The 21,386-nt window shown below is 34.9% G+C and overlaps 1 protein-coding gene and 1 long non-coding RNA gene across 4 annotated transcripts in view; both read left to right on the forward strand.

Annotated features, from left to right (window-relative positions):
* The window catches only part of RhoGEF64C (Rho guanine nucleotide exchange factor at 64C), a 230,316-nt gene that overhangs the window by 35,353 nt on the left and 173,577 nt on the right, over nucleotides 1-21,386 (forward strand). The window contains exon 2 of one of the 3 annotated variants that reach the window (XM_070112194.1): nucleotides 6,862-6,911. The exons of the other annotated variants lie outside the window; for them this stretch is intronic. The gene's annotated coding sequence lies outside the window, so the exon portion shown is untranslated. The remainder of the gene's footprint in view (nucleotides 1-6,861; nucleotides 6,912-21,386) is intronic. 3 annotated transcript variants of the gene reach the window in all.
* On the forward strand, nucleotides 649-1,809 carry LOC138857804 (uncharacterized). Its single transcript, XR_011396999.1, has 4 exons — nucleotides 649-1,096; nucleotides 1,160-1,234; nucleotides 1,297-1,468; nucleotides 1,547-1,809. It is a non-coding gene; the product is annotated as an uncharacterized lncRNA (long non-coding RNA).

Genomic DNA, 21,386 nt, shown 5'->3' on the forward strand with positions numbered 1-21,386 from the left:
CCACCTGTCGATTTATTACCATCAAATCTGCGCCTTCATAATTGTCGAGATTTTTCATGTTTTCGTTAATTAACTTTTCGGTTAGCTCCACTTTTGATTTAATGCGACGTACTATTCTGGGGCTTGGACGACGTAGTTCCTCGTTATAAAGAAACAGTTGGTAGGGTAGTGTGTACTTTTCGATATTTTTACCCATTTTTGTGTAAACTGAGGTTGAATATTACTTGAGTATGAATTATGATACTGCTGCTATACCTTCATTATCTGCCGACTGAATGATCCGTAAATTAAACGGTCACTGATTTTATATTCACATCCTTTATCATCCTAGCGCAAACCTTTTGCTTCAGTGACATAATTTTACCTGAATACAAATGAAAAGGCTTAATAAGGTCTCCAAATCACGTCAAGTTTCGACTACCTGTTCTTACATTTTAATTTTGTACTCTCCTTGTAGTTGTTGTATGTCTGTAAGTTCTTGAAACAAAGGATTATTTCTGAAAAGGTTTATGTGAACATACATAAAATAAGTAGTGTGAATACAAGGACAGTCGAGGGATTATGTGCATACATCTCGAAATTTCTATTATGTGGTAATTTTTCAAAAATTTAATTGCATTTTATTTATGGTAACAAGATGATAATGATTTGAAGTCTGCAATACCATACTTTTTACTAAATTCTAGGATTGGTTTTTAGAATTATGAATATCTCAACATAACTAATCAAGCCTTCTTTGCTGATCGTTGTGGCTTCATTTACTTTGGAGCTGAACAACCAGCTTCAGTCCACTATAAAGGTTTTTTTTTAAATTGAGGATCATGGTAATAGATCCAAGTCATCCATAGTTATAAAACGACGCAAGAAGTCGGTTTTATTCTGCTTAAAATGCTACAAATTATGTTGAGAAATTTGTTTTCGATCCAGTTTTTGTGGAATTGTTAACGTGTGCCTATGGAATTAGCTATTTCACGCTTAGTTAAACTTGGATCATCACTAACAATTTTATGAACTTGCTCAATGATTTCTGGTGTGGTTGCGGTTTTTGGTTGTCCTAGTACGACCACGTTAAAATTCACAAGTCCAAAATTCAACGGTGAGTTTTGACGGTGAGGACTCCTTATCCACTTTTAACAATTGTTCTTTTTTTCCTTCAAAGCAAATAATCTAATCAGTGCGCGACATACAATTTTTTCCATATTAAAAAAATAATCTGACACATCGACTTTAAATGGTTTGTAAACTATGAATAAATTGAGGGAATGACTTGTAACTTTGTATGTGTTCTTATGGCAGATGTACCAACTTGAGAAAAAAAGATAAGTGTGGCATGCGGGGACTGCCGCGGTAAAGCCGTTGCATAGCATTTTTATCAACTTATGCAATTACAATTATTTATTTATTTTTAATGCAAAGTTTTTCTTTGATATTAATTCAAGTTACACTTTTTGAGCGTGGTGACCGATAAGTAAACAAATATTTTTCTTTTATTGAATAAATGAAAACTTAATATTGCTTAAAATATTTTTATTATCTTACAATATAGGTATGTAGGCCATTCAGGAATTTTTATCATTGAAACCAGGGATAAAGGGATACCCAACTTATTCCAGTGTGAAGGCGCCTCGAAATAAGCGTTTTTATAACATTTTCCATTTTAGCCAGATCGGACAAAATAATAATTTTTGGGAATTCAAATTAAAATACCCAACATTTATTTAGATTAAATATTATTATACATGTATCCGTTAAATATATGCAGAAACTATTTAAACTCTCTTTTGTGATTTGTAATATACTAAAACAATTGACTTTTGAACTTTCAATACTTAATTTAAAAAACCAAATGTGTTAGCCTTCTATTAGCAAATGAATTTTATAATATTCAATTGAAAATTAATACTACTAAGAATGGAATTACAAAAAATTTCATCAAATACATTTCAATTTCAAGTTTTCATTCATTTTCATTGTTTTCTAATTTTTGCTAGTGCTCTTCAACAGCAGCAACAAATCCTCTCTTCACATATTTTTCTGTAGGATTTAAATCTGGTTGTCGCTCTTTTTCCAATTGCTAAACGTCAGACCTTCTGAACTTTGACAGTTGCCTGAGTTCAGGAGGTTTTGACGTTTAGCAATTGCGCTGTCATTTCCAGAGAGATTGGGCATCTTTTAATCGCTGATTGAAACAAAGGGTTTATGGTAACTGAAATAAGAAACATAAGTTTGAGACTTCATATCCACTAAATATCTGGAAAATACAGCGTCAATGGTGGTCTCATATTTTGTTGTGGACTCCTGTGGATTATTATTCATTTTCAAATTCAAATTTTCCGAAAGAAAAGTTGGCAACCACTCTGATTTTTATCAGCGAAGTTGATGTTGAAATCTCCAGCCAAGATAAGTGAAAATTTATCACCATTGATAATCCGATTGAAATGCCTAAATTCAATTGGATTGTTCAAAAGAGATACTGTTCCAAAACGTGGGGTATCTATTTACAAAAATAATAATAATGTTACGTATATTATGACTTCGAATAATGTGTAATTTATTTTTTATTAATTCAATTTTCTATTAAATTCAATATTTTTATTTGTTATTAAAAAAATTGTAATTGTATAATAATTTAAATCACCCTGCTCTTCACTTGATTTGTTCCGCTTGAGATATGCGAAGAGTAACCTAAAAGTATGCAAACATTTTGCGTATACTTTGTAATCGTGTTAGGTTTATTTCCGTTACGGAATTTCTTGATTAGGTCGCCGCTCTCAAAGCCCGCGATAGAAGCTATGCAATAGCTCAAGAATTGGAGCTAGTGGTGCCATTTATCATTACTCTACTCAATTTTCAACCAACCTGTACATATATACATACTCGTACATACACACATACAAAGCTGCGGATGTTGCAGTTGTTGACAGTTGTCACTCAAGCAAAGCATCTTATTTCTCAATAACTTGACTGTAACTGATTTCTAGCAAAAATTAACAAAAATCAACAGCCAATCACCACGGCGGTGCACATTTATTGTAAATTACAACAAAAAAGAATAACAAAGAGGCGAAAACGTGCCATGATAACAACTGGGTATGAAACACCTGCTGCTAGGCGACAAGTGCTATCGTTTCCAGCTAAATTCTCCAAATGCAATTGAGAAAATGTTGTTTAACGGTTTCTTGTGTGGCACCACTACTTAAGTGGTCACATTGGCCAATGCGTACATGTCCACTTGCATGTGGCATGTTGTTGTGACGATATCAAAGTAACTTTTTATCATTGCCACCAACTTAAAAGTTGTATGGCTGTTGTTGTTGCGCAGCAGCTCATTTAGAAATTGCTTATTCATTGTTGGCGTTAATTTTTTAAATAGAAAAATGGAAAAATCGCTATCTTCAGGCGAAGCTTGCAACAGTAAACACCACAAGGTGTGTTGACAATATACATGCACACACAGTTATGTGCGTTAATTTTATCGCAGAAAGTGGCAAGAGAAAATGCAATGATAATTGTTGATTTATGGCCATGTGTACATTGTATTAATTCGATATGAAGTCTATGTGTATACTCTACGTTATAGATAATATCTGCAATATGGCTATGACTTTATAGCGCAGGCGGATGAGTGGCACGGCCGATTTCACCCGCATACGCCTACTTTTGAGACATGTGCCGGTCAATGATAGAATTAATTGATTTTCTATAAACAAAAAGGAGGTTAAAGTTTAAATATTAGCGAGAGGGATGTTGTATTACTTGAGGCATATTCTTTAATGACATAACATTAAAATGCCTTAGTTTGGATATTTTATTGCTCTTCAATACAATACAATAGAATACATTTGAAACAATAATAAGTAAGGATGGGCTAAGTTGTAACCGAATATCTTATTTCTCGCAAGATAAAATATGGGATTTCGGTGTACATATATTATATTTTAATTAAAAGTAAGATTTCTTACATGTTGACCGATAAGGAGGCATTTATGAAGTTAGCTTCAGCGGTTTGGAAAATATGAACATTAAACCATTTAGCGGCAGAGCCGCAGCCTATTTTAAAAAAAATTCTGCCAACTGGTGTCACTTGGTACTGCGATTCCCTGTACCAAATTATAGTTATGTATCTTAATTATGTGCTTAGTTATGGCACTTTATATATTTTCGTTTAATGGCGTTTTGTAGGTGGTGCGATTATGCCCATCTGCAATACCAAGGTGCCAAGGAACATATGTACCAAGTTTTATCAAGATATTTAAATTTTTATTCAAGTTATCGCTTGCATGGGCAGACGGACGGACAGACAGTGATGCGGATTTCAATTCGTCTCGTCCGCCTGCTCATTTATACATACATACATATATAACTCCATATCTATCACTATTTAGGTGATCCAAAAAACCTTTAGGTAAACAAACCTATTATACTCTGTGCAACATGTTGCTAGAATAGAAATATTAACTTCAACTGAAGCTTTAATACCCCTTATCAGGGACATTTCTTATAGCATTAAAGGGTTTAAAAAGATCTTTATCTTGATTTTGATCGGTCAGTTTGTATGGAAACTATTTGCTGTAGTCGCCCGATCTAAATAATGTTTTCGGAGATTGCATCGTTGCGACGCAGAAAAGTTTTCAATGTAAGAACTTTTAGTTCGATATTAGCGGTTCCGACTAATAAGCAGCTTCTTAATGAGAAAAGGGCGTGTGCAAAATTTTAAATCGATATCTCGGTAACTGTGTGACCAGGTCGCGCATATCAACACAGACGGACAGGCAGGCGGATACGGCGAAATCGACTCAGCTCATAATGCTGATCTTTTATATATACATTCATATATATATTTTATAAAATTTCTGACGTTTCGCTCAGTTTATGTTATAAAAAGAGCGAATATAAGTTTGCTGGACTCGTGATTTTTATGTGGTGCAATTCTAAATGGTTAATATTCTGTTGCTGCTGTTGATTCGAAGTCTTACACCCCTTTTGCGTAAGGATGCTTGTTTGTATGGTAGTTTGCCGGTATAGTTGGACTGGCTACTCTAACCAGATTTTGCACTGCGTATGTCTACTTGTGTCAGTATAAGCAAATAACTACACAGAATTTAAAAATTATTTTGTTGAAATTATGTGGGACCAGTGCTCAAATTTGTGTTAGAATTTGTAAAATGAAAGAGAAAGAAATTGAAAGCACCGACGTTGAAATTTAAAATCGTTGTTTTAGAAAATTCGGATTTATTAGTATATTCGTCGTGAAATTATACTGTATTTTAAATGCCTCAGTTTTTCATGTTGATTTATATATGCCATTTTAAACATTTTATACTCTCGCAAAGTAAATGGTATACTCGTTTGAGACTTCTTTATATGTTTTGCTTGATTTGCATAATGGAAATGGAGAGAATCAGGTGGAATTTAAAATGGTGTTATATGGGAAATAGGCGTGGTTGTAATACGATACCGAATTCGGTTAAAATCGATTAAGCGGATCCCAAGATATGGGTTTTCACCTAAGAGTAGGCGGCTCCTATAAAGTCATCTCATACCATCCCAGAGTTAAAATTTAATGACTCTGGCGTGTTTGGTGCTTGATTTATCGTGCTTTTAGTAGTTTTTTACAGTGCCGTTATATAGGGAGTGGGCGGGGTTGTCACCCGATTTCACCCATTTTCACACTGTCGATAGAGGTGCAAAAAATATTGGTTCTAAGTGCATTTTGTTATTATAGCCTTAACAGCTTAGGAGATATTCACATTAAACCTTTTAGGGGGCGCGGCCACGCCCACTTTTTGAAATGTTTATATTAAACAGCAGATGCCCCTCTCTAATGTGATTCTGTATACCAAATAACAGTCTTGTATCTTATTGTGGAGCTTATTTATGACAATTTATTTGTTTTTGATTAATGGCGTTTTGTGAACGTGGCAGTGGTCCGATTACGCCCATCTGCAATACCAACTGCCTTGCGGTACCAAGAAACATGTGTACCAAATTTCATAAAGATATCTGTATAACCTTATATCTAACTCGATCAGTTTTAGGTGATACATACAGCCGTAAGGTGAACGAAACTATTATACTCTCTAGCAACATGTTGCGAGAGTATAAAAAAATTGACTGGCTATTTAGTTGCTTTTCATTAACAGCTATGGAGAATGTTCAAAAAAAAAAAACTAACTTAAGTATTGGTTCGCTTTATACTTACCATATACCATACCCATCCTCTTCGATTAAGTTGACAATACTTCACCGTTATCTCCTCTGAAACAGGAAACGGTAAATTAAACCGTTAACCCATATTGGATAATATATAATATTTTTGATAATAGCTCGAGCTCAACGCTAACATTTCATTAAGAAATTTCTAAAAGTTTACTTTTATTTTTCGTCTCCATACAAGCATACATGTATGTAGTACAAGTATAAGTACATATATGTGTAGATAAAACAAAGTCGTGTTTGTTGACGCTTATAACTCAACAACGACTGGACTTGTTGATTCTTTGTATTCAGCTCAAATATTCATACATAACATATTTATGCATTGACAGTTGGGCGGTACAGAGTATGTCGTGTTAGCCACTAGATATGCACAAATATGAATATATTTGACGAAGGTTAGGAGCGCCTTCGTAAAGGAGTGGGAGAAAGTAAAGAGTGCCGGAAGAGTGACATAGTTGAGCGTTACAAAGGACTAAGAGCTAAGTGTTAAAAACGAGCAATATTCCCAATCTTCGTCTATAGTAGAGAAATATTTACGGCATACAAACATATCTATACTTATTTATGCAACGTACTATGTATTTAAATACTTTCATGTCTTACTGAGATATTAAAGTCATATTTACTTAAATTTTCTTGCAGGTATGTTTTTTCGGTGGATTGATGAACTCTTCAAGATTGGGACATATAAGGTAAATGTATGACAAATAAATGTTTACACACACACATTCTCATATGAATGCCAGCTATGTCATACACTTGCATGCTTTTGTTGCCTATTTATATGTATGTATTTATATTAGGGTGTCCGTTAATTCCTAAGTTTAAACGATTCAAAGCTGCCTCTTTATTTCATCTAGCTAATTTGAAATCGAAATGCGGTTTTGTCCTTAATATTTTAAATTGAAAAAAATACAGTGTCTCTGGGACATAGCAAGGTAAGTTTACATAAAATTTCGTGAAAGAAACACATTTTTTGTACAAGATAAAAATAAAAGCCCCAAAAACTGTGTTATTTGAATTTTTATTTTTGAGGTTATATGAAAAGAGTGTTAATACACAAGATGTACATCTTTTCATTACCTACAACTTTACCATATAACTATTATCTATAGTACTCGTAGTTTTGCCATAAATCGAGATAAATCATTTTTAACCCTTAAAAATTCAACCACGCCCGTATATAATTTTTCCTTTCAATTTTGATATTTTATCTTTCGTTTCCAATGGGTTTCAACGCATTATGAATTTCTTTAAATGCTTACTATTTTCAAAGGATTCTATACTGGTCTAATACGACATGGCATTACATGAATGATCAGTTACTGAAGTTGTCTTAATGCAAAATAAAATTATAAGTAAATATCTTGTTTACGTTGAATCCTTATTGTTGGGGCAACAACTAAAACTTAATGGCCCTTGCAAAAAATGTCAACTTTGAAAATAGCGGACTCCCTAATGCATATGTGAGCAAATGATCGCGCATATACATACTATCACACATTTGGCATTTCAATGAGTATCAATGAATGTTTATATGTACAATGGGTGTAGATGTATGTCAGACGGCGCGGCAACATCTTCACTTTTCCTCATTAAAGAGGGCACAAAGCAAAACTCGCGCATGTCGGCAGAGAAGCGTGCATTCGTCTCTTCTGCATGGAATACTGAAAAGAATTGGGACAAACAAACAAAGAGCTGCCATCTTCACCAACAAATGCAACCGCAAATAGCATTAAAGCCAAAAAAACAGACCAAAGTACACACACAACCACATCGCCAGCAAAGGCAACGGGATAAACAGCAGAATAATTGAGTGCTGAAGGAAAATACTCGCAAGAACAAAATATATAAAAAAAACAACAACAAAAAGCAGAAACATATCGTAAAATCAACAAAGTTGTTGTTTAAGAAGTTGCACGAAGCGTTAATGCGAGGCGAGTTGGCGCGGCTGCGGCGGTGACAACGAACTTTGTTGTCGTGGATTTTACATTGATGTTGCATGTGGCAAGTCAAGCGGCTGAGCAAACAAACCGCATGCTGAAGACGTGTACACAAGTGGAGAGATGTTCTTGAAAAGAGTTGGGCGGCAGCGACATAATTGAAAGAATGCACTTTAAGAGAATTTCATGCGTGTGCATTAAACAAGCTGGAGAAACGATGCACCGTTTGCGAAGGCGTGGCGCTGCATAACGATTTGATGGACAAACGAACGAACGGCTCGCTGATGTTCGCATGAATGGTGGTCAAAAAACTTTGCTTTACGGATAGGTCCGTTGGCGTTTCCGTTCTAAGCGTGTTTTTGAAGGGCCCAGCTGTAGAAGCTTTTGTTTATGTACATATATATGTTCATCTGTGGGTGTTTTCGGCTATAATACCGTTATAATTATCACTACAACAACAAATATGTTCCCATTAGTGTGTGTTTTAGGGAGTAGTCAATGCTTCATATGCATTTCTTACTCTTACGTTTGCCTTCATAAGGCGCTGAGCAGGATGGCCTACTCTCTTAGCAATTAATTAAAGCCCTTAGATATATTTTCGAGCAATAAACAGCTACAGCACTATTGTTAATATTATTTTCACATGGGTTTAAGCTGTTGTATTTTTTGTTATTGAGTGAAAGTAAGTTCGATATAAGCTTCATTTAGAGGAACGCATCTGTAGAGGCGGTTCGCTAACATTTTGATACTGACAGACAAGAAACACGTAAACTTCGATTGCACGGAAGATATAATACCTTTCACAAATATAAAAAGACTTTTTACAACAACTTGATTTGAATCGGCCAGTTTCGTGATAAACTTAAAACCCTGTTTAAGGCGTAATAGCGGAAATAGCTCACTTTGAAACCAATAACTTGATAACGATTGAATGAAATGTCATGAAACTTTGGCAGTTCTAGTTAAGGTTAGTACCCTAAGGTAAGGATAGAAACTTTTAGTTTGTGAAGGGAGCGATCTTACTTTGACTTATATAAAAATAAGCACAAAAAAAACAAAATTAACTGTAAATTATACATACATATGTACCACTTGCCGAATATATATACCCATAAAAAACCAAAGGAAACAGTTTTACCAAGTCATGCATATTTAGGTATAAATAATTGCATATGCACATCCAAATATACAAAACTTACGCGTGTTGCCCACTCTTGTTTGTATTCATAATGAGATCATTTGCATAATTACGGCCTTCAAGTTATTGCAAGTTGCCCGGAGCTTGCCGCATGCCACAAACTACATGCATATAACGCTTTCTTATGCCCATTACTTATACCTAAATATATAGTACATTGCGATTTGTGCGATCATCATTTGCTAATTTCAGTTGCAGCACTGTGCCAGCAAAAATTGAAGCGACATGGTGCAACTTTATTTCCCGAACAGTAGCCGTGATTAAAGTTTGCATATCTCCATATGTGTATTAAAATTATTCTCTTGTATTGCCAGATAAAGGCAATTTTGCTCAACAATGCTCCACAAAATTCCCCGATTAGCTACCGTCAAGACTCGTGCCCTATCAATTGGCTTGGACCGCGTACCTACCGAAATCATTCTACGCACGTCGCTGCAGTCATGAAGATATCGTAAATACTTATTCATGGTTTTGCTAGTCATATCGTATAGGCAGTGAAGTGAGTATACAGCTGCAGACAGAGAAATAGGGTAACTTAATTATGGCCTATACTGTTACTAACTATTATCGTTGTTTCATGCGGTCTGTATATATTCTTATATTATACATTTGCTCAGATTTCCCCTTTTCACAATACCACTTAGATCATAATGGTTTCTGTTAATTGTTAAAATGTTAACTATATCGTTGGACAACAAAAACTAAAATTTTGTTTTGGTCATAAATATTACATAATTGTTTCCATGTTATTTTAATTATGCTCTCGCAACATGTTGTATAAGAGTAGCTTTGTTCTCCTAACGGTTGTTCGTATCATCAAAACTAATCGAGATAGATATAGAATTATATATATATATATATATGTATATGATCAGGATGATGAGACGAGTTGAAATCCAAGTGATTGCCTGTCTGTCCGTCCGTCTGTCCGTGGCGATAACTTGAGTAAAAATTGGGATATCTTGTTGAAACTTTTTGCACGTATTCCCTGGCACCAAAGGGGGGTCGATATTGCAGATTGGCGTAATCGGACCACTTCCACGCCCAAAAAACGCCTTTAAACGATTAATTGTGAAAATGGGCGAACTCAGTTGACAACCACGCCTATATAACAAAATTTTAACTTCTATCTGATTCTTTCACTTTGCAGATATACATATCAAAACATCATGCAGTTAATAGGGTAAAACTTTGCACAAATAGTGCCCTCAGAGTATTTAAACTAACGCCCATATTGTCGAAATCAGACTATAGCTTTTTAAGGATCCATACACTAAATATGTGGACAACAGTAAATATGGCTGATTTTTTATCGAACATATCGGTTAGGTTATGAATTCTAGTATTGAAATTCGGGGAGAATATTTTTGTGCCCTTGTGCCAAAAATGGGTAAATTCGGGTTAATACTTCCCTTAGCCCAAATACCTAATATAAATATTTTTGAGCTTCCGAACCTTGCGAGAGTATAACATGTTCGGTTACTCCCGAACTTAGACCTTCCTGTCCTTTGTTTTTAAATATAATTAATTCCAATGAAATTTTTATTGTAGAAAAGAAAACCCGACCTTTCCAAGAAATTACTTGTTTACTTGATCCGTTTAAGTGCTCTTGAACACTCTCAATAAACATAAATATAGAATGAAGCTAGTAGTAGAGGTCAAAGTTGAATGGCGTTTTCGTGCAAATAATTTAATACTGTATAAGGCAGTAATTTGAAACATACTGATGCGATAAAGTTAGCTTGAAATATTGAGGATCGTTTTCTTGATTTTATGTCGGAATACAATAGATTCATGTTCATTAGATTTAATGCAGCTAAATTTTTTTCTATGAGACTGCAAAAATAATAATTATTAACTGATTTAGAGCTATTATTTCTTCATTTTTAAATATGAAATTCCATTCCGGCACCAAACTTCAACCTTATTCACATAGATAATTTTTTGAACGATTTAATAGGAAAAGTTAGGGTGAAAGATTTGAAACCCAATGGAATTTAGTAAAAACATTAGGAAGCTGAAAATCCATTTTTTTGTGGAAATACGAAAACTTAAACTTATCAATCCTTCATATAGACATATTTCTATCCTGAACAGTTATATTATGTTTGTCCCGAAGTTTGTAACACCCAGAAGAAAATCTCGGAATATCTATAAAAAATATATACACATGATCAACGTATCGAGCAGTGTCGATTTACCGATGTTCTTCTGTCTGTACGCTGGCAGATATACGTGAATTAGTCCCTCAGCTTTTGAGATATCGATCTGAAGATATACACACATCTTTTTCTTCCCAAGAAATCGGATAGGATTAGCATAAAGCTGCCATACAAACTGACCGATCGAAATCAAGATAAGATCTTTTTATTCTCTTTTACGCTATAAGAAATGGATTATATAGCTTCGGTGCAGCCAAATTTAACGGTTTTTTTTGTCTTTAAGTTAAAAATGAATGTGCTATCACTATCACTAAAATAAAGTTAAAATCTCAAACAATAATAGCGGCCTTCCAAAGAGGTGCGCTATATCAATGCCCATGGCTGTATATTCACTACTATGATTGCGCACGCTCGTTTGCATTGGATTATATTCGTTGTTATGCTAAATTAGTTGTATTACGGCAAAAGTTACCTTTATTTTGGCACGCGATACCACATGATGCCTTCTTCAAAATCTTTTCTATTCCCGCACTATTTCAACCGTTGCCATTTTCTGCTTAATTTTAATTATGTACTCCATGGTCTGTGCGTTCACCATTTGTTGCTCATCTTTTAAAACATTGCATAAGGCATATAGCATACACACATGTAAGTGTTACATCCGTTGCTTGTCATGTCTTGTCGGTCATTTGTGCAAAAACAAGAAAATAATGTAATAAATCTTAAAGTTGTTCATCATAAAATCACGCAATTGGAACAGCAATCATAACGGCGAGGTGTGCGTGTGCAGCGTTAACCGAACATCAAATTTGAATATCACAAAAAATTTCCAAGCAATATATGGCGCTTAAAATGCTTGTTTTTGGCGATTTATTTTACCTTTTTTACACCTTAACGTTCGTTTTTTTTTTGCCATATTCCCTGCGAACCCCTCCAAGAGTTACGGATTGCACTGCCACCAAAGCCATTGTTTCAAAAATGAATAACTGTACCTCGAGGCATTCATGCCACTTCCATATGTCGCGCATGCCGTTAAATTCGCTGTACTTTTGCATGCTTTTACTGATTAGTTGAAGGCACGCACATTACTACAAATGAATATGTGTCAGTACGTCATTTACTTCATTTTTCCAGAAAAGGATCATAAGGTTTGGACAAAGACTAAACGGATTGTAGAAGTCAGGTACCACTAACGAATATAAAATCGGTTTGCAGTACTAGACAGTACTGGCATTAAAATATCTCTTCTGTATTGAGGTGTCTAATGGGCGGAATCCACATGTATGATAAATATATATTTAACATACATTGACAATCAATCAATCTATTAATCCAGTACAAGCTTACACTGAGCGTGTGGATGAACCACTGATAAGATAATTTCGGGAACGGACATACCCAAAACCCATCATTTTATCTTGAGGAACTATTATAACCGATTCGTTTAAAAAAAGGGGTCAGACATCTGATATGACTTTTTGTGCGACGTGTATGTGAAACTAATGGTCTAAGCTGATAAACCAGTTCTCACCCAGCAGTTGGAAATTAACATTAATTAATTTACTCTCTAATTCTTGTACTCTAAATGACTTCTATTGTATTATGTATATTTTTATACATAGAATGCGTTCAGGAGAGGTCTCCTGTTGTCGCTAATTATCGGCAAATTCTTTTTAGGTGTCGCCCATTGCGTTCACACGAGCTACACGAGTGCAACAACTTGAGTAGGACAATTTTCTGCCTTTTATTTTGTATCGCATTCTCAAATTCTTGTACTCTGTATGTACGCGGTGCACAAAAATATTTTTGATTGGCTAATTTTTATCCTTAATCAGTTTTTTCTAAAATATCTGTGTTATATTATTCGGGTATTTACAAGGTGTCATATTGTGCCATATCGTCGTATTGTCTTATTTTTTTATGACTGTCATATCAACACTGTTGTTGTTTCCCATGGAAAATTAAAATACGAAAAATACAACACTGCGAGGTATATTTTTTGAGTGTGCTATCTTATATGGTTTTATCAGCTGTATCTGTTTACTTTTTTAATTGTTAACTTTTAAATGTCTAAAGCCAACATAAAGAAAGTTTTCACATAAAGAAGCTTTGATTTTATTTTTGTACAATATTATTTGCATATATGCAATCTTAATTTTTCACTATCAGCTGGTGAAGTGTAGAAATATTACACAATATGACATAAAACGAGTAAGGGGTGCTCACAAGTGTCGTATTTTAAAGACCATTGAAATACGACCTAAGACATAATACAAAGCTTGTGAATTGCCTATTAATTAAATTTAGAAGAATTAAGTAATTAATTTTATGATGGAATTTTTTTCTAAATTTCTTTAGATCTTTTCTACTGTTTTATATTTCTTCGGTCGTACAACAGAATCCACCTGTCAGTGCTTAATTTTAGACGACGTTACTGAAACGATACAAACTTTTTAACATTTGACTTTCGGAACCTTCTACAGAAGTTGTATGATGCTTCATATTAGTCTAATCATCGAAATTCAGATATATTCTTAAGTATAGAATCTAAAGCAAATTGAGTGTTGTCATTTCTAACTGCTGCCTTAAATTCGCCATTTCTCTGCTCTGACATCTCTGTGTCTCAAAAACATTACATGTGAAGGCAACAACAAAATAAGCGAGTTGAATTAACAGGTTTCACCTAAAAATATTTTTTTTTATTTCCAAAACTTAAGATTTGAAATAATTATTTATATATTTACATATATAAGGTAACTAAAGGTGACAAGGCTTGGCGGAGGTATTTCTATTCTACTTCCTTTATTTATCAACCCTACTATAAGAATATCCTCCTCTTCGTACGTTTTATAACATTTTACGTTTGCAGTATAATTTGTTCCAGATATTAATATTTCGAGTTTGACATTGTTTTAGCTTCAAATAAATTTTTAAGGTATTTTCTATAGAAATCTCGATTTGCATGCGGCAGTTTAGTTGTAGTATTATTAAGCGTGTATACTTATTTTATTTTTTTATACGCTGAGCATAGTATATTAAGTTTGCCACGAAGTTTGTAAGTAAGGGAACGTTGGAGACCCTATAAAGTATATCTTTAAATAATCAGCGTGTCGAGCTGAGTCGATTTAACCATGTCCGTCCGTCTGTCGGTCCATTTATAGGTAAACTAGTCCTTCAATTTTTGTGATAACGATTTGAAATTCTTCACTTGTCCTTTTCTTCCAACGAAGCTGCTAATTTGCCGATATCGCTGATATCGGAACACTATAGCATATAACTGTCATACAAATTAATCGATAAAAATTAAGTTCTTATATAGAAAGTAAACGTTTTCATTGACGGGATATTTTCATGAAACTTGGCATAGATTATTATCCAAGACAACGCTACTATATCCGACAAATTGTTCAGATCTAACCACTATAGCACATAGCTTCTTTCAAATTTACCGATCAAAACTTTCATACAATTTGTTGTTCATAGCAACGTGGTTAGAAGGACCAAGCAAATATATTTTTGTTGCATGCAAACCGTCGGCTGGTTACGTTTTCAGATCTAGTTATATATATGTAGTTGCTATAAGAATGTATATTTTCTTGCTTATTAATTCCTCAACCATTTTCCCTATCGAAACAGTTTCAAATTAAAGGAAATTAAGGTGCACAAAATCACATAACGCTGAACTATGGATCCATACAACCATTTTCGTATTGTGTTGATGCCCCGCGCAATCTATAGCGATTACGTGTTGACTTACCAGCATAGTGTTACACGTGTAAACAAGTCTATTAAGCGCTTACCGCAGATTTACCACTCTTGGGACTAACAAGGACTCACATATTGCACATATACAAACGCAGCTAAATAAATTTGCAATTAAGCGCGTGAAAAGCTCCTTCTAATCATCAATTGCTTGAACTTTCGCAGCCAGCTGTTGCCTGTCAGCAGCTAAGCGCTGCTCTTGCTCCACTTAATACCGCTACATATTAAGACCGCAGAGCCCACTGCCCTACCATCAGCAACTCAACAACGACACCATTATACATACCACAAGCATCCTGTTAATTGACCTTATAAGTGAGCGTTTAGGTTGCATGGCTGCATGTCATCGTACACACACACACGCACATACATTTCAATACAGATAATAATACTTATAAATACATATGTAGACTGGTTGCCTGAGTAGCTTGTTGGTTTAGAGCTAAGCTGCATAAATTGTACGCAACCGTTACAACACTACATGCTAATCCTCTCCCCAGTTATGTGTGACCCACTTAATATGTCGTTAGGTGTTAGTATTGGAATATGATGGCACAAAATTCGTTTTACTGGCTAAAATGTATTGTTATATCTCGAATTTACTACTTTATGTTCCACTAACCGTTGGCTAGTTACTTTTTTGTTTAATTGTTGACTTTCGTTCGACGGTCGGCAGCACATGGCGTATTAGCAAAGGGAATTTTACAATCGTTTGGATTAAATGACAAGGTGACAACTAAAAAAATTGTTGCTTCTCCCAAAAATCATAAAAAGGTATCGAACGGGAAATTTCCATAGCAGGAATTTTTGTGGCTCATTTTCGACCTGTAATAGTGGGTGTAGGTGAAAAATGTTTAGAATACATTGTATGCTAAAAGTTAACTTCGGTTACAACCTATACTTATCACAAAGAAAAAAGTTTCCTTACAAGAACTTTCTTTTGGTCGGTCAGTATGTATGACAGCTATATGATATAGTAAGCCGATTTCTATAATTTGTTCGGATATTGTATCGTTGCCTTGGAAAATAGTCGATGCCGAATTTTGTGACGATATATTTTTAAATAAAAAAGTTTTCCATACAGCATCTTGATTTTGATCGATCAGTTTGTATGGCAGCCATATGCTTTAGTTTTCCGATATCGGTTCCGACAAATGTGCAGCTTTTTGAAGGAAGCATACTTGCAAAATTTCAGATTGATATCTCAAAACTCAGGGACTAGTTCGCGTATATATATACAGGTAAACAGACGGAGATGACGAAATCTACTCAGCTCGTCACGCTGATCATTTATATACATATATATACTTTATAGGGTCTCCGACGTTTCCTTATGTTGTATGTATGTGTTACTTAATATACCCTGTTCAAGGTAGAAAAATATATATTATATTGCATTGCCCGACGTACATTGTCGTGTCTGTCTAACAGTAGGTTTGAGCTCAGAATTAGAATAAAAAAGATTATGAATTGCTGACAAGAACAATATACTCGTACTCAAAAAGATCATTGCTTTTATGGGATGATTTAAAATAGATATGGCAATATACACTACCCTTAAACTAGTTAGTTTATGATAAAACGTCTCAATAAATCAACAGAATTCATATTTTTAATTATTAATTTATATTGACAACTTTGTGGGTGCACTTTGTTAGTAATTTTATCAAAGGAAAATTGATAGCATCGACATCACTATTTTTATTTACTTTTTATTACAATTAGATTTCTATGGTAATTTAGGTACTAAGCGATGAATAAAGCACAGTTCTGAGGATATAAAGTTTCAAAGTCAATTAGTTTTTATAAACATGTAATGCAAAGCATTTATTGCCGATGTCGCGTTCAGGAAACGATTCTAAATATACAATTATTGAGAGAACTGTTATTCAATGGACCAAGTTACTTATACTTAAGTTGGTTTAATACGTTTTAATATAAGTTGTAAGAGTTTATTTAAAATGTAAACCGTGATACAATGCAATTTTAATATGAATAATTTTTAAAATATTAAGTATAGTAAAAATAAATTCATTAATTTTCCAATAGATGACTTTAGTAAACTGTTTCTCGCGTTGTAGGTTACGCAATATGGAGTTAGAAAGATAAGAATATTATATTAGGAATCAATCCAGCGCAATTTTGGTTTCGGTAATTTTGATTTCAAAGATGCACCACGCACTGGAAGATCAATTGTCGAAAATATCGATAAAACCATAGAAATCGTTGAGTTCAATAGTCATGTAAGCACTGTTTCAAATTGTTCTGGAGCTAAACATGTCAGAAGAGATGGTGGCACTTACCTAACTAAGGCTGGATATAGAAGGAAGCTCGATTTATAGGTGTCCCACGAACTAATACAAATAATCTCATATACCGAATTTTTATCTGCGAATCGCTGCTAAATCTCAACAAAAATCGATCGATTTCTAAATCGGATAACCACTGGTGGTGAAAAGAGGGTCACTTACGACAACGTCAATTGAAAACGGTCGTTGGTGATGAGCTCACCCTAGTTCTCCCCTATAGTCATTATGTTATTTCAAACGTCTACTGTGCAAAAGTAGGCCGTCTGAAGAAAGCTATCGTCCATAAGTGAGCAGCTTTGGGCAATAGGTGAGAAATTGTGTTCCACTACAACAACTTGAAGTCACACACATCGATAAGTACTTTCCAGAAGCTCCGGGCGGTTGGTTGGAATATTTTTGTGCATCGACCTTATATTTTGGTCCTAACGACAAGTAATTAGTACCTGCTCCTTTCTATGGCGAATGATTTTACTGGTGAAAAATTCCGTTTCAAGAAAGTAAATAAAGTGACACTATGAAATGACTTTCAAAATTCCAACAAGTTATCGAAGAAAATGTTGCATATTTTATGTAAATCTGATAATTCTAACTATGATAACGCAAAAATAATTGATTTTACCACACTTTATATCTTTTTCAAGTTAATACCTGGTACCTTTGTAGGTTGCGCTGCTATCAAGTTGATATATTGAGATATCTTTATGAAACTTGGTACACATGTTTCTTGGTAGCGTAAGACGCTTGGTATTGCAGATGGGCGTAATTGGACCACTGCCACGCCCACAAACCGACATTAATCAAAATCAAATAAATTGCCATAACTATGATTCTCAATAAGGAACAAGACTGTTATTTGGTATACATAATCACAGGAGCATCTGCAGTTAAATTTTGCTTTAAAAAGTGGACGTGGTCCCGTGCCCTTAAAGGTTTAATGTGCATATCTCCTAAGCCGCTAAAGTTATAATATCAAAGTACACTGAGAGCAAGTGATTTTAGCACTTCTATCGACAATGTTAAAATAGATGAAATCGGGTGAGAATCGGGGCCCACTCTCCATATAACGGCACTATTAAAAACTACTAAAAGCGCCATAAATCAAGCACTAAACACGCCAGAGACATTAAATGTTATCTCTGGGATGGTATGAGATGACTTTATAGGAACCGCGTTAAAAATTATAAAGTGGGCGTGGCACCGCCAACTTTTAGGTGAAAGCCAATATCTTGGGATCTGCTTCACCGATTCATACCACATTCGGTATGTGGCATTCTTCTCATATTTCTATGTTACAGTGCGAAAATGGACGAAATCGGATTACAACCACGCCTATTTCCCATATAACACCATTTTAAATTCCATCTGATTCTTTCACTTTCCGCTATCCAAATAAAGCAACAATGATTATATCGGAGTAAAACTTTGCGTGAATAATGCGTTAAAAGTGCGCTAACTTGTGACCTCTAAACCTAACCAAAACTGTTAAAGCCCCTAGGTACTGATTATGTGTACCCCAGTGCCTATAGTTAACATTTTACCGAATATATCGGGCAATATGTAAGATATATAATTGAAATTCATATAATAAACTAAATAAATGAAACTCTCGATAATAGTATGTTTTTGTGTCAAGAATGGGTGGAATCGTATCAATACTTCCTTAAATATAAAATTTTGTCAACACATGAAGGCATTTCCCCGGTATTTGAGCCTTGCTAGTTGGGAGAGTATAAAATGTTCGGTTACACCCGAAGTTAGAACTTCCTTATTTGATTTTGAAAATGGTTTAGAATTATGCAATATAAAATAAGTTTACAATGAGTTAAATGTTTAATCTTTAGTGCATTACAGCTGCAATATGTAGCTTGCTTTTAATGATTGTTTCTCTCACTCTACACATTTGTTTAATTTGCGCTTAATGCTTATTTTTCAAAAGCATTCGAGGTTATGGACGAATATTTTTAAATTATGATAGGAAAACTCACGTGATTAAAATATAGCCCTAATCGTAAGTTATTGTAAAAACTGATATGAAATAGATGACTTTTAAACATGGTTTTGTATTATTCCTTTTTTCTTTTGGTATAAAAAAAACGTATTGAAAATATTCGCCTTTTGAGTTTTTTGGGGGAATTATCAGAAAAAAACGTGGGACACCGTATGAAATATATACATGTATAAAATATGAGCCGAGTGAGCTGAGTCGATTTGGCCATGTCCGTCTGTCTGTCTATATATAATATATAAGGTTGTCAAATATCTCCCTTCCGCTTTTTTGTCTTTTGAATTTCGCGGCTATGTACAAGGCGCTACAGAGCTCGTATCTGGCAACACTATACATAATTTGAAAGGTCTTGACATAACCTACAAAACAACGCTATGCATGATTAGTTTGGATATTGCGTTCAACAGTTATAGACGTGTAAACATGGAGTTTACTAACGCCGAAATTCGCGATATTTTAAAGTTTTCCTTCGTTAAAGGCAAATCCGCTAGAGAAACGTTCCGTGAGATTAATGGTGTTTTGGGGGATGGTACTCTATCCCTTCGAACCGCGGAGGAATGGTTTCGATGATTCAGAGCCACTATGAGCTGCTCCCATATGGCCAGACGCTTAATTCTACCATCTACTGCGAACAACTGGATTGCTTGAAGCAGGCGATCGACCAGAAGCGTCCAGAATTGGCCAACAGGAAGGGTGTAGTGTTCCACTAGGACAACGCCAGACCAAACACTTCGTTGATGACTCGTCAGAAGCTACGGGAGCTCGGATGGGAGGTTTTATCGCATCCACCATATAGCCCGGACGTAGCGCCAAGTGATTACCACCTGTTCCTGTGTGTGTCCAAATCAAGTTTAGAGAAAGAAAGAAGGAAAACTTTTTTATTTTTATTAAGAAAATGGTTCGAACAATTTTTTTATATCACTATAGAAAATAGTTTTTGTATGGAAAACTTTTTGACAAAGTGGTAAAATATGTCCGTCCGTCTGTATACAGGAGAACTAGTCTCTCAGTTTTTAAGACATCGATCTGAAACTTTTCACTCGTCCTTTTCTTTTTAAGAATATGCTCGTTTGTTGGAACCACCGACCACTATAGTACCTATATACAAGGTGCGTTCCAAAGTAAACAGTAAAAAACTCACAAAGTAAACTATACTGGCGCCATCTATATGTCGACTAGTGCGTTAGAATCTGCTATCCTTTATCGACTTTCAGTAAAAATTTCATGACATTTCATTTATTGGAAGTGAAGTTATTGCGTTTTAAGTGTCAGTATGTTTTTGTCATCGATGCGAAAATGAGCTTCGAAGAAAGAGCCAACATTAAATTTTGTTTTAAAATTGGTAAAACTTTTACCGAAACATTTTAATTGATGAAACAAGTTTATGGCGATGATTGTCTATTCCGTAGCAGAGTGCACGAGTGGTTTCAACGTTTTCAAAGTGGTCGTGAGGACATAAATGAGAAATGAGCCGAAACCCAAAAAATCGCGCCTGGAGAAGTCAAAAGTGAATGGTTTTCCACCCGGCCAAAACGTTAATGCGGTATTCTACCTTGGAGTTTTGAACCGTTTGGAGCGCCATATTCGACGTGTTCGGCCCGAATATCGCGAAGATGGAAGTTGGCGTTTGTTGCACGATGAGGCGCTGTCTCATCGATCGACGCTTGTGGCCGATTATTTGACACATTTTAACAATCAACCACTCCCCGTATTCACCTGATATGGCACCGTGCGATTTCTACCTTTTCGGAAAAATGCCATGAGGCCATTCAAAAGGCTTGCACCGGC

The sequence above is a fragment of the Bactrocera oleae genome, chromosome 6, assembly GCF_042242935.1.
Source record: "Bactrocera oleae isolate idBacOlea1 chromosome 6, idBacOlea1, whole genome shotgun sequence".
NCBI lineage: Eukaryota > Metazoa > Arthropoda > Insecta > Diptera > Tephritidae > Bactrocera > Bactrocera oleae.